Here is a 13,993-nt window from a genome sequence, read left to right on the forward strand (position 1 = left end):
CCAATTACTCAATAAAGATGTTGTCCGGGTGTACGTTTGTTGGAAATGCATCTCTCAATGCTCTCCACATCTGGCCTCTACTTGCAGCAAACAATTCTGGATCATACACCGCAGTTGCCACGTATCTGTTAAGGCCTGCCCCCTGCAGGATATCCTCCATAGCTGGGACTCCAATGAGGCTAGCCAAAAGTCTCTTAATATCTCCCATGGCAGGCTGTGTTTCCACCAAAACCTCCTCCAGCTTTGAGATCCACGGATGTGCTCCATCTCGAAGAGTGGGTAACTTTTCAAGTATGTCAGACATGTCTGTATTCTGCCAAGGCTTGACTTCTAAATTTTGTCCTTGAATTATCACTGGACACAATTTGTCGGGTCTCTTTACTTTTCTTGGACGTAGTCCATACCTCAAAGTGTCTGGCTTTTGAGGCTTTTTCTTCTGTAGTTTCTTCTGTGTTATTTGCAGATCTTCAATTGTTTTTCCAATGCTTGTTGAACTTCTGGACAGGTGGAGTCACTTATGTCCGAGGCATCTGTCTATTCTCCTCTCAATCTCTCTCAAAACCATGCATCTGTCATCTCCTACCCCTGTACTGGCTGCTAACTGGTGAAAACAGGAAGGACCTTCTTTCTCCGATTCTTCATCACTTTCACCCTGTTCACTCATCCGTGTCGTCCGTTCCTGGAACCATTTTCCTCACTGGTCGATCTCCCCTTTTCTCCGCTTTAGCCAACATCCGTCTGACTGCTGGGTCATATCCTCCAATAGCTTCATCTGAATCACTCATAATCTCTTCTCCTTTTTCCAGACTTCTGACTCGTTGTCTGCTTCCCAGCGGTTCCTTCTCTTTGTACTGTTGGAGCTCGGGTACATCATGGTTGTTTAAGCCTTGCCCATCTCTATTATTTGCTCATCCTCATCTTTGAAGAGGTAGTTGCCCTCCTGTGTAATCACTGGGAGCTGGGGATAAACATCAGTGAACTTCACCTCCTTCTCATAAGGCGGGGGCTTCTTTACAGATGCTGTATGTGAGAAGGGTGCCTTAATGTTCTCCATCAATTCTTCTGTTTCTTTATCATTTTTCTTTACTTCTTGTATACTCAGTTCCCTTTTTTCTTTTGCAGCTTCGAACAATTTCTGTCCCTCCTTTTCTAACAGCTGCAGAATGCCAAGTTCTGTTCGTCTTTTCTCCTTGGGTCTCTTTCCTTTCTTACCTTTCTTTTGATGTACTTTATATGTGGACACAAGCACCTGCATTGTTTTAATCACATCTGGGTTAAGAGTTCCTTCCACTGGCCACCGTTGTTCAATGTCAGGCCAATGCTTGCTCCATTTTCCTGATATTTTTGCAATATCTTTAATAAGGGGATTATTGTTTCGCACTACATCAACAGGAGTGATTGCTTTTGTAATTTTAGTATCCATTTTTGACATCATAATGACCCTCTTATTTTCTTTTATTGTAAATCGAATCCAATTATTTAAAAGTTATTTATAAAGCACCGTGTAATCACACTCAACTAAAAACAACTGAATTTACCAACCCCATAGGAAACCAATAGCTTCCCACTTATGAAAGCAAAATCAGTTGTTCATCATCTGATGCATCTCATCACACTAATTTATCTTAAAAATTATCAAAATTATATCAATGTTCAATCTCAAACAGCCTGAATCAAGGTAAACCATACTCAGATAATGAAACCAATATTCACAGCACTCAACAGTATTAAAATCAAATCAGCTTTTCCACAAGTGATCAATCAAATCAATAAGTGTTCAATAAGCAAATGTCTTCATTAGTCAGTCCGTTGCCAGTCTCCCACTAAATAATTGCAAATGTAATATATGAAAAAAAACTACTGTAAGCCTATCTGTGAAAACAAGCTAAAAATGTATCAATTATGTCGGTTATAACTAAATCAGGTGCAGGTGTGCAGGTGTCTATTGAAAAAGTTTGTGGATAAAACCGCACTGGCTTTGTTCAAACTGGATTCAGGATTCTTATGTGCTGTCATCCGCAAGCTCCAGTGTCTGTGAAGCACTGCCAGATGTCTTGTCATCTGTCCTTTGGATGATCCAATTCAGACACATTCCATCTTCTCTGTCTTTCCTCCAGCTCTCACACAGCATAGTAAAAGAGAGGAAGAAGGACAAAAGAAAAAGAACAACACAAGAGTTCAGTGTCTTAGGATCACTCTAAATTCTTATACACACTGTAATACAATTCAGACATTTGAAATAAAGTCATGTTTACTTTTATTCATACAATGCATTTAAAAATCTAAAGAGTATATTAGTCAATCTTATATCACCTTCAATTAATTATTTTATTCTATTTATCTATTTAATTTTATTGTGTATTTATTTTTTCTTCTAACATACTGAGAGAAAAGAGTAGCGGGGGGGCTTCTTCGCAGCTCCTCTTGTCAGGAGGAGTTAACTAATTTCCCACTCTGTATGAAGCACCACCCCTTGCTCCACCTCTTAAATTGAGCAAAAACGTCCAGTATAGACTGGTCATCAGTGAGTGAACATCCTGTCTTAGCTCCCTGAGGATCAGTCCAACCCAATTCAGTTACGCAAAGAGTCAAAGAGCACAGACAACAGTCAGAGCAGTTTTCTCTCACTCAGCAGCCGAAACACAAAACCTATCCTCTGGCAGCCATGACCAGCTTCTCCTTCTATTTCAATAAGACTATCTGTTCTTTTAACCAGACAAAACTCACAGCAAGTATAGTCCCATACACACAACAAGAATGAAAAAGACAAAGAAGAACCCACACACCAATCAAACAATCCACAAATCCTACTTACAATATCAGAACAGGAGGTTTTCTTTCTTTTTCTGAATGTGTACATGCATGTGGAAGCAAACGGTTGCTGGTTGCTCTACTCCTTCTCTCAGAAGGCTCATATTTTTATCAAATGAACAATTGTCCTTAAAAAAGACTCATATATGTTTTATCAAATGTAAATGCGTCCTGTAAAAAGGCTCATATTTTTTATCAAATGTACAATTGTCCTTAAAAAAGGCTCATATATGTTTTATCAAATGTATTAACGTCCTGTAAAAGGCACATATATGTTTTTATCACTAAAGAGGCAAAAAACGTCTCTCCCTATGTATTACTCAAACCACTCACCACCTATGTATACCTATTTAATAACACATATATTCCATGTATCATTTACACATACATTACACAGATCTCTCCACACATCTTTAGCTGGGGCACAAAACACACACACACACACATAGACATGTCTGTCCAGCAGCACATCTGATCCTCCAACTCCAGCAGTGCTTAACTTTATAATTTAATGTAGAGTCATTTATAATTCTCTAATTTCATCAAAATGTTCACTTTGGCCAAGCTTTTAACAAATTATCTTTTTAATCAGATTCTTTCATCATGCATGCTCAATGTACACTAGTTCTAAGCTGGTTGAGCCCTGTTTTTCCACTTTTTTCAAACTTTATTTTTCATCTTATTTCCTCTTTTAAGGCTTTAACTTTTAACTCTTTTTCACTTCACTTTCATCTTTTTCATCTTATTTCATATTTAGCCAATTCCCCTGGCCAGGGTTGTTTCCTCTTTGTTTTTCTTACACAGATTTGACTATATTTTCTTACGGCCAACTTTCACGCAGCAGCTAATGTACACATGTCTTACCGTTAAGAAGATACGGGCCCTGTCTTCATTAATCTTACTTGGTTATTTAGCTACATTTATGTTACTAGTTCTGCCATTCTGCTATTACTTCTTACTTCAACTTAATTCTCTTTTAACTTATTTCTTATTTCTCTTGTCTCTATTCTCTATTTCTCTTTTTCTGCATTTATTATTCTCTTATTCCCCTTATTTATGTCTTTTACAACTTAATAAACCCCAATTTAGAATAAATTCACTCCACACATCAACACATCATCTCTCATCTCCGCACAATCTGCTCTTGTCAGTGCAGCCTACCTGCACAAAGCACAACCGCTTCACAGACCACACAGCAGCTCATATTTGTGAGAGAACACTCACCCTGAGGTGTTAAAGTGGTAACTCGCTGAAGCTGATGGCAGCGGCAGGCAAGGCCCAACAGATCCTGTTCGTAACGCCACTTTTGTTGTTTCTTTGTTGTCGATGATGTGCTGATGAAGAAGGAATCCCCACTGACGCTGACTTGATTATGATAATAAGTTTATTACAAGAAAGAACAGCATCAAACATTACATTACATTTACATTTAGTCATTTAGCAGACGCTTTTATCCAAAGCGACTTACAAGGGAGAATAACATTCAGCTACATTGCGACAGAGATTAGTGTAATAACAACATTGGTATAACAATAAATACTGCAAGGTGGTGCTAAGTAATTGTAGATTAGGACAGGAGGTACTCACTGAAGAGCTGGGTCTTCAGGTGCTTCTTAAAGACAGAGAGGGAGGTCCCCGCTCTGGTCATTTTTAGCAGCTCGTTCCACCAACGTGGAACTACAAATGAGAATAGCCTGGATTGCCGTGGCTGTATGGCCGGCAGAGCCAGGCGACGCTCATTTGACGAGCGCAGCATCCGGGGGGCAACATGTGCTCTTACAAGAGCACTTAAGTAGGTGGGAGCATTCCCAGCAATCACTCTGTAGGCCAGCATAAGAGACTTGAACTTGATGCAGGCGGCTACAGGTAACCAGTGGAGCTCGATGAGCAGCGGAGTGACATGTGCCCTCTTTGGCTGGTTGAACACCAGTCGCGCCGCCGCATTCTGTATCATCTGAAGTGGCTTCACCGCACAGGCCGGCAAGCCTGTTAAGAGGGCGTTGCAGTAGTCGAGACGGGACATCACCAGGGTTTGTACCAGCAGTTGAGTGGCATATTGGGTCAGGTACGGCCTGACCTTTCGGATGTTGAGTAGTGCGAAGCGGCAGGACCGGGAGACGGCGGCAACATGGTCTCCCGGTCCTGCCAAACCACACTTGCCATGGGTGTCTGGGAGAGAAAGGAAGCCAGATGCATTCTCTCTCGAATTCTCTCTCTCGTCTTTTATACTTGTACAGATATAACGTAACACATCTGGTTCCAATACATAGGTCTCAGCTCAGCCCCTGTCTGACATAAATCCAAACATATTCCACTTTTCTACTCACAGGGGCCCCAAAGTAATCACTCTAATGTTGAAGTTCTCTGTGTAACTTTAGAAGCAACATATGTTAATAATTATACTATACTATGAGCTCTTTCTTGGGAGCCCAGTGCCCTTCTTCACCCCAAACATTTCAGACCCCTCAGACATTCTCTGTATTTTTCTATTATTTCATTTTTTTTGATTTTTATAAAAAGTGATTATTTTTTGTTATGTGTTCGATGACGAGTCCGTTGATAATTGTCTTGCTTGAAACCGGTCCATGGTGCCAAAAAGGTTGGAGACCACTCATTAAGACCCTAGGTCAAAAGTAATCTCCATTTATAGCACCATAAAACATTTTTGATGACTTGGACATTATATACTTAAGCCCTTGACAAGTTGTTACCAAAGGTCCTTAGGCCACAATTAGACAAAAGTATTTAGACAAATACACTAGTTTTGAGCTCCAAGATTCCTGTCATACTTTTGTCTAGTTGCTGTGAACAGGCTTGTGCCAAAGATATCTGTGATAACTACTGTGAATTTTAATAAAATGTATTTTTTTATATCCAGCAATCATAAATTTTGATCAATATAATGGTCGCAGTGGTGATTTGCATCTGGAGAACAGTTTGTGTCCTGATCTAGACATTTTAATTAGGCCTATTTGTGCCTTATTTTGTGTGTGTATGCGTGCGTGCGTGCGTGCGTGCGTGCGAGGTGTGGGGGGTCATGAAATTGATTATGTTTGTAATTCTTATTATGCTTCCCTCACCCATTTTTGATTTCATTTCATAGCTACACGCACTTCATAATGGATCCTTGCTTGAAGATTTGATACACCATGTTGGCAGCGACACAAACACATCTGAGCGCCCATCTTCCTCTTGCCGTTGGGGTAGGTCAGTTACCGTCCTCATTGCAACATCTCACCATACCGTACAAGAGATAGCATGTAGCAGTTCAGTACTAATACCCACATTAGTACCATCTTAGACAATAAAATTACCTTTTGAGCCAACCGTTATTAAGTGCATATGAAACGTCAATCGGCTGTTTTTCCTTAACAAACCCAAATACTGATTTAAAATCAGTCATCCTCAATCCATTTTGTAGCAGCTTCATTCAGAATTCACTTTGATATTGATAGCATAGTAATTAGGATCTTCCCACACATCCCTAAAATTATTACTTTGAGATTACGCCATCAGGAAAGTAGACGTCACAAAAAAGGCTACAATTCTTCCATTAAGAAAAAAATTTATTTACTCCCTATTATTATTTAATATATATCAATTTAATATTATTTAATTATTTTATTATTTTATTATTTAATATTGATCTATAACTATCTATTTTTTAGTTGTGCATCAGGACCTTCAGGACCACCATCACCGTCTCTCTCTCATAGACCATAGTGGAGAGTACACGTCACATTTCTAATTAAAATATATATTTAAAACCCTTATTAAAAAAAAACATTCCAAATGACCCTGATGTTCAATCAAAAATGTAAATAATTCCCAATTGTATCTACTATATTCCCCTACATGTCCCCCTATTTCCACTATATTGTCCTTGAAATATGCAACTTAATCATTTCCAAAATGCTGCAGGCTGTCTGGAAAGGCTTTGTGTTGCACTATCCAATCCCCTCACATAGGCAATAGTGTCCATGTTAAAGAAAATTGCCGTAATTCCTATATAATTCCCATATTGGTGTTTATTGTGCTTGTTGCTTAACTCAAATGGAACTGTGTTAAATAATTATTAGTTCTTAATAATAAGTTATTGGGGAATAGGATTATAGTACCCAAACAATTTTTGGTAAGAATGTTACTTATACCAGCGTATTATGAAGACATGGTGTATTAGCGCCTACAAATAAATTGTGGGCTCACATTCTGTAAGTTTCCTAGAAATATATTTCAGAAATTACAGGCTACCCTAATTATGAAATGTTTATTGGAAAATACCAAATATAATAAAATAAATACATTATTCACAATTTGCAAACAATTTATTTTGGGGAATAATAAAAGATAAAAACAACAACAAATATTTAAAAAAATTACTAGCTAATTATATTTTGTTTACTAATTACTTACCTATCAGGAAAATGAAGTGATATAATTTGTCATTCGCTATTGTTGAGTCCTTGTAAAGACACCTGTGGCAACGGTTATTTAACCAGGATTACTATGTGTTTATTAACATACAGTTACTATTGCTCAAATCAAATCAATCAATTAACAGGACTTTAAAGAAAGCAGGTAAGATTGAGGTTAACAAAATGTGTCAGGTTGAATTAGTATTGTTCCTGCATGTAGGAGATCTTGCTTAGAAACAATAGCCAATTCACTGGATTCCTTTTCAATTAATTGAGCAGCTGGCAGACTTTTGATGCTCTCAAATCTGAAAGAAGAAATTTCAAGACACCTTTCCTTAATTTATCTTTTCTTAATTCCAATTTTACGGACTGTTTTTATATATGAAAATGTCTTCTATTTTTTTATTTTCCTTTTTTGTCTTTGGTGCAGTAAACGATGGGGATTACATTGACAAACTTGACAAATAAATAGCTACTTGTCGAAAAACAAACCTAGTCTAGCTTTGAACACAGCAAATAGAGAGCTATGCGCTCTCTCTGCAGCTCAGAGAACTGAAATTGTCACATAATGATACATAAACAGATCCATTTCATATCCTAATAGCCTCATAATAGCGCGGCAGCATTTTGAAACTCTTAATTCATGTGTCCGCCATTCAGGATGAGCCTGTTCCTGATTTTCATCAACACTGAAAAATATCACTGTCATTGGATTAATGTATACAAAAGCTTTCATTTGTTAAACCTATTGGAGGATTATTCAACCAGTGTTCACTTGGAGAGCTGGCTCACTGACCAGCAACTAATGGCACTTGGCATCCACATGGATCCGGCTCAACTCAACTCGACTGTATTCACCTTTATGGTTTTCCATTGGGTTTTGTTTGGAGAAACGGGGAACGGGGATGCGCGGGATCGCTCGGAGATATCGCTGAGCAGAGAGATTGTAGAGTGGAGATTTTTATTCTTTATTTTTTTGGAAAGGTTTAAACATGTTAGTTATTGTCCCTGGAGTCTTTAAAGACCAAGACCCAGAAAACAAAAAAAGCGTATCCAGCCACACACAGAGAATCAAGAACACCATCCTGTCGACAGCCTCCATTGTTGTTGTGTGTGTCGCATTGAAGATGGTGTCACGGCAGTTTCATTCTGCGTCACTATGGGTACTTTCTGCAGTGGAAAACAAAGTACCTGGTACTAAATTGAGCAGAGTAGAGTCGAACTGAGTTGAACTGGTTCCATGCGGTGGAAAATTGCCATAGGGTGACACTGTAGGTTTTATAATTGTATATGAGTTGTAAACAAAAGCTCAGCTGCAGATTTTACCAGTGATGTCAAACTCAAGCACATTTTTGCTATGCATTGATTGGTAAAATCAGAAATATGAGAGGGGGGGAATGGCCCATGTGTTGTTGAACTCAACTTATACCTAAAAATATACTGTAGGTGTAAAGGCACAATCAGAAACATTTCACAATCAGTAACAACTTGTGACCACTAAAGGAAGCCAAAGAAACCACACCAACATTGCTAAACTTGACTGCTTTTCCTTGAAGCTTCTTGGCCTTTGTTGATATTGATCACAATTCTATTGGTCTTGATCACCATTTGCGAACCCCTGACGCTATACATATGTATATGTATACATATATCTACTCCCAAATCCCACAATTCAACCCCTGGTAATAAGGGCTACTACTCTAAAAAATGAATTATTTAAAACTAAAATGCAAAAGTGGTTAAGAGCTCCTGAAACTGAACCGTGCATGAAATAAATTTCAGTTTTCAGGTGCCGCTGGGGAGGCAGTTTCAGCCATTTCAGAGGGTCTGCTTGTGTTGTATGCATCTAGTCATAAGTCATAACTGGTGTTGATACAGTTATTCCATCAATTTGACAATTGAACCCAGCATCCACATTCAGGGCTGCCGAGAGATCTGGTCCTCTTAAGTGTAACTTTTCTATATATACCCCTGAGCTCAATTCTTTTAATCTACTCATGCTCTATTGACTCAAATAGACTGTGAAAGACATTTGACACTGAATTTGACATGTGAGAGAACGAATGTTGGTGCGGTGAATGTTATAACCAAATATTAAGTGTGTTGTGTTTCAATGTCAGTTTGTGCAAATGTATCCCTTTTTAAACTATTTAATGTATTTTTACGACACACCTGGCTGCAATACATCCATTCCACAGTTGCCATTCTACATTTTTGACAAACAATTGATTTTACACCAAAAGGTTACAATTTGCAACTCTTGCTGAAACAGTAGGTGGTAACAAGTAATCCAAGTTCCAATCCAAGTTATCCGAGCTGCAACACCCACTCACTGTGAAATAAACAATATAGAAAAATTGTCCACCTCTAAGCCTTAGTTTGAGTGGTTGCTACGTTTGCATTTGATTATTGACTGTACACTAGCTAGTAGCCTAGCATTGGTGAGAATGCCATTGGCTGAATTTGACATCTAAGAGAACGTATGCTGGTGCGGTGAATGTAGCAAGGGAAAGGGACAAATGTGTTTCTTTTTGAACAATTTAATGCCTTTCTACGACACACCTGGCTGCAATAAATCGATTCCACAGTCGCCGTTCTACATTTTTGACAAAAATTGATTTTAACACCAAAAGGTTACAATTTGAAACAAGTTGAGGTATTTGACCTGAGGGGGCCAGTCGTGAAAGAAATCCAGGGATGAAAAATTCAGTTTGGTGAGAAGCTCAAGGTCCAATTCACCACCAGGACCAAATGGAACCTCCAACAAGGTGTGTCAACACTGCCCCAAGCTGCTAGACAGGCTTTTGATGATCAACAGTGTCATTTGGAAGAGATGCAGAGTAACACAGCAATTGCGATTTTCTCATGGTTTGTAAAGAGGAGAAATCCAAAGACACCAGACATTTCAGAATTATCTTTTAAGGTGAGGGAAGTTTGTCTGGCGGATGTCTTCCTCAGTGCAGAAAGCTGGCTCGATGTCCCACAAACTGGTGCTGGAAACATTGAAGAGACACCATGTTCCAGTCAAAGTACAAACCTCATCTTGGTCTCTGCAGTCTCAGCAGGGTCACCAACATCACAGTGGCAAAGACTGGAGTTTGGAATCATCATGACCTGCACAATCTCTGTCATCCTGTATGCCCTGGTGATGAACTTCCGGTGAGATAAACTGAAACAGCTCAGAGCCCCCAAGTCCAAGTCTGGGATCTGCCAACCGCCAATCTAAGCCTTCATGATTGACTTAAAAGAATTCCACTGAGGACTGTAGGTCACTGGATAGATCCATATGGATCCTAAAGGGGCTGGACAGTCTGGTGGGATGGGTCAGGATGTCATTTACGCCTGCAAAATAGAAAGTCATGGACATGTTCTGATTCTCCATGTCAGACACACCAATGTCTGGCATCTCTGAGAAGCCAGTGAAGAGCCTGAGGAAGCTCTTAGACAACACCCTCAAATCTGTACTATGAATTAAGAACACCGGAGGGGTTGCTAGGAAGGTGTTGCAGTATAGAGAGACAAATTACCCTAAAGTGTCTGAGCCAAGGGTAGTGGTTAAGACTGGCAGGAAGATTCAAGATTCAAGAGGTTTATTCCTCGCATACATATACATACTTTCATACATATATGCAGTAAAATGTAATAGTAAGGGGAGAAGTGGAAGAAGTGGAGAGCCGAGGAAGTGACAGCAGAGACTGGAATGGAGCAGCCAGAGTTACAGCTACACCGGGGTGTCCAGAGAAGCGGTAACCTCGCTATGACAAATCCCCGGGTAAGGACTTGGTGTGAGAGCAGCTTCTCACTGTGCTTAAATGCAGTCCAATGTTTAAGTCGAGTGTTACGTTTCTTAAATGCAGTAAATAAAAAAAAAAAAGTGTGTGTGTGTGTGTGTGTGTGTGTGTGTGTGTGTGTATACACATACACATACACATACACAATCAGTGTGGCACTTTATTAGGTGCAATTTTTTACTTTTATGAAGTTTATAATGCTCAGTTTTTGTCGAGTAGGAAAGGTATAAATTCAATATGTTTATGACTGTGGTCTGTGGTGTTGTGCTGAACTACATTATATTGAGGTGTTTCAAATTTTTTTCCTACCTATTGACATACGTACATGAGGGGGACATAGTCTAGTACAACACCACCACCAACTGTGACCCGTGGCTAAGACAGATCACTGAATTAACACCTCTTCTATGACAGTGTACAAAACCCTGAACATTATTAGCAACATTAAGCAAAATTTATGGTGGAGCTGTGTACCTAATAAAGTGCACACTGTGTGTGTGTGTGTGTGTGTGTGTGTGTGTGTGTGTGTGTGTGTGTGTGTGTGTGTGTGTGTGTGTGTGTGTGTGTGTGTGTGTGTGTGTGTGTGTGTGTGTGTGTATACAGTATATATACTGTATACACACAAAAGGGTCCGTCAAAAGGGTCCGGAAAAAAATCCCCCAAAAATGGATTCTCCTGTTTTCTGGAATTATCAGTGTCAGCAACTGCCAGAACACTCACTCCCAGTCTGGTTTGGGTTCATTGGTGTCTTTTTCTATCGATATTATGAACTGCTTATATACTGCTGTGGGGTGGTAGCTCAGGCGGTAGAGCTGGTGGTCTAGTGATCTAAAGGTTGCTGGTTGGATCCCAGGCTCCTCCTGCTAGCATGCTGTAGTGTCCTTGAGCAAGACACTTAACCCCTAATTGCTCCTGATGGCTGCGTCCGTCAGTGTTTGAACAATTGTAAGTCGCTTTGGATAAAAGTGTCTGCTTAATGTAATCTTATCAGCTCTGTTTAAAGCTCTGTCTGTGAGGCACCAAAATTTGGCAATTTTAACAGAACCTCACATTACTCAAAGCCTTTGGCTGCATTGTCAAAATATAATTAAATGGATCTGTTCCTTGAAATACTTTCTTCAGAAATGACAAGCTATATACTAAATATTTGTACTATCTTACAGTGTACTTTACTTTAGTATGTGAGTGAAAAGAATTACGGCCTCCTGGTCCACAACGCATATACTTTACAATATTTATAAATGTACTAAGGCATCTTGGGACTTTTCACATACTATTTGATGCATACTGTGGTTTCAAAAATACTAAACATGTTCACATACTAATTTGGCACACTAAATAGTATGCTTCTACATATACTATACTCTCAATGCCTTAGCAGGGTAATTTCAGGTGTAACTCACAACATTTATTTTTTGCTTTGTTCCATTTAGGTATGCCACTAAGTACTACATTTGTAAACAAACACAAATTATCGTTATTTAATCGTTATTTGTAAAATGACTCAAGTAATAAAATAAAACACAAATAAAATAATGTCTGAATTATCAAGTCCAACACTTTGTATTGATAATGATCATGGTGCAAACTAAACAGTAAAATAACATATACTTTTTTAACACTAGCACAAATGACTTCTGTGACAAATGACCTTTTGCCTTCCATTTTTATCACCCTGTCAAGTGAGTATTCTCTTCAAAATTCACAGTATTCTAATCATGGGTTAAAAGGTCATACAAAAATCTTCTGCCAAGACCCATAATATATTCACTGCCAAATTTGGAAAACAATTAATAAAAAAATCTATACTAGTAAACCACACATTAACACTGCCACTTGCAGTTATATGTTTTTTTTGTTGTTGTTTGTTTTTTGCTCATCTAATATTTAACGTTATTTGAATTTTGAGTTAAGTCTAACTGGGTGCTCCAGGTGCTTATGAACGGAATTAATTTACAAAAATTGTTTCCAACACTACAATTGAAAACTATAATTGGGTTGATTCTTCAGTTTTCAATGATTTATTTGTTTGTGTTTTTGATAGTTTGTCATCAAGTTTAAGGTAAAATACGGCCACGTCACAGAAAAAAACAGCTGTCACAGCTGTTTCATGAACAAAATTCTACGCCTCGCAATATCACCAAATTAGATGTCTACCACTGATGTATACCAGTAATCTGCTTTTCATACACTTTCATCATTCATTTCATCATTTCATACTTTTCATCAGGTAATTAAAATTATATAATAATGTGTCTTTTTCTCTTTACTGTGTTTTCCTTCTAGTAAGAAGAAAGGTGACAGACAGGAAGGTGAAGTGCTGATGGGACAGTGGCTGCTCTGTCTCAGACCTGATTAGAGCTATTTCAGCAGCTCACAACTCATTTGGAGGGCTTTGCCCTCAACAGCACTGAGCATTTCAGCAGAGTTAAGATTTGGGCATTGACTACACTGCTGATTGTGTGTGTGTGTACACACACACACACACACACACACACACACACACACACACACACACACACACACACACGTATACAGTATATGTTTGCATATTCAGCCACATCTTTGGAAAGTAAATATTTGATTTTCAAACTGAGCAATAAACCAAATGTCCATTTAAAGCACCTTGCATGCTTTTACACAGTATGGGCCCAATGAAAACATCACCCAGCCTTCAAGAAACAACCACAAAGAAGTGCTTTTTTCATAACTTAACATAGCATACAGAGGTATAAAGACTACCCAACTACCGTACATAACCCTTTATGTAAGATATTGTGGCACGGTGGTGCAGTGCATTGCCTCACAGCAAGAAGGTCCAGGGTTTGATTCCTGCCTGGGGTGCTAGGTTATCTCCCAAATAGGAGCCTTTCTGTGTGGAGTTTGCATGTTCTCCCCATGCTCACATGGGGTTTCCTCCACCTAACATCAGTAATGACCTCCACCAAAAACATGCACTCATCATCTGAGCAGCAA

This window comes from Zeus faber, assembly GCF_960531495.2.
Source record: "Zeus faber genome assembly, chromosome: 13".
NCBI lineage: Eukaryota > Metazoa > Chordata > Actinopteri > Zeiformes > Zeidae > Zeus > Zeus faber.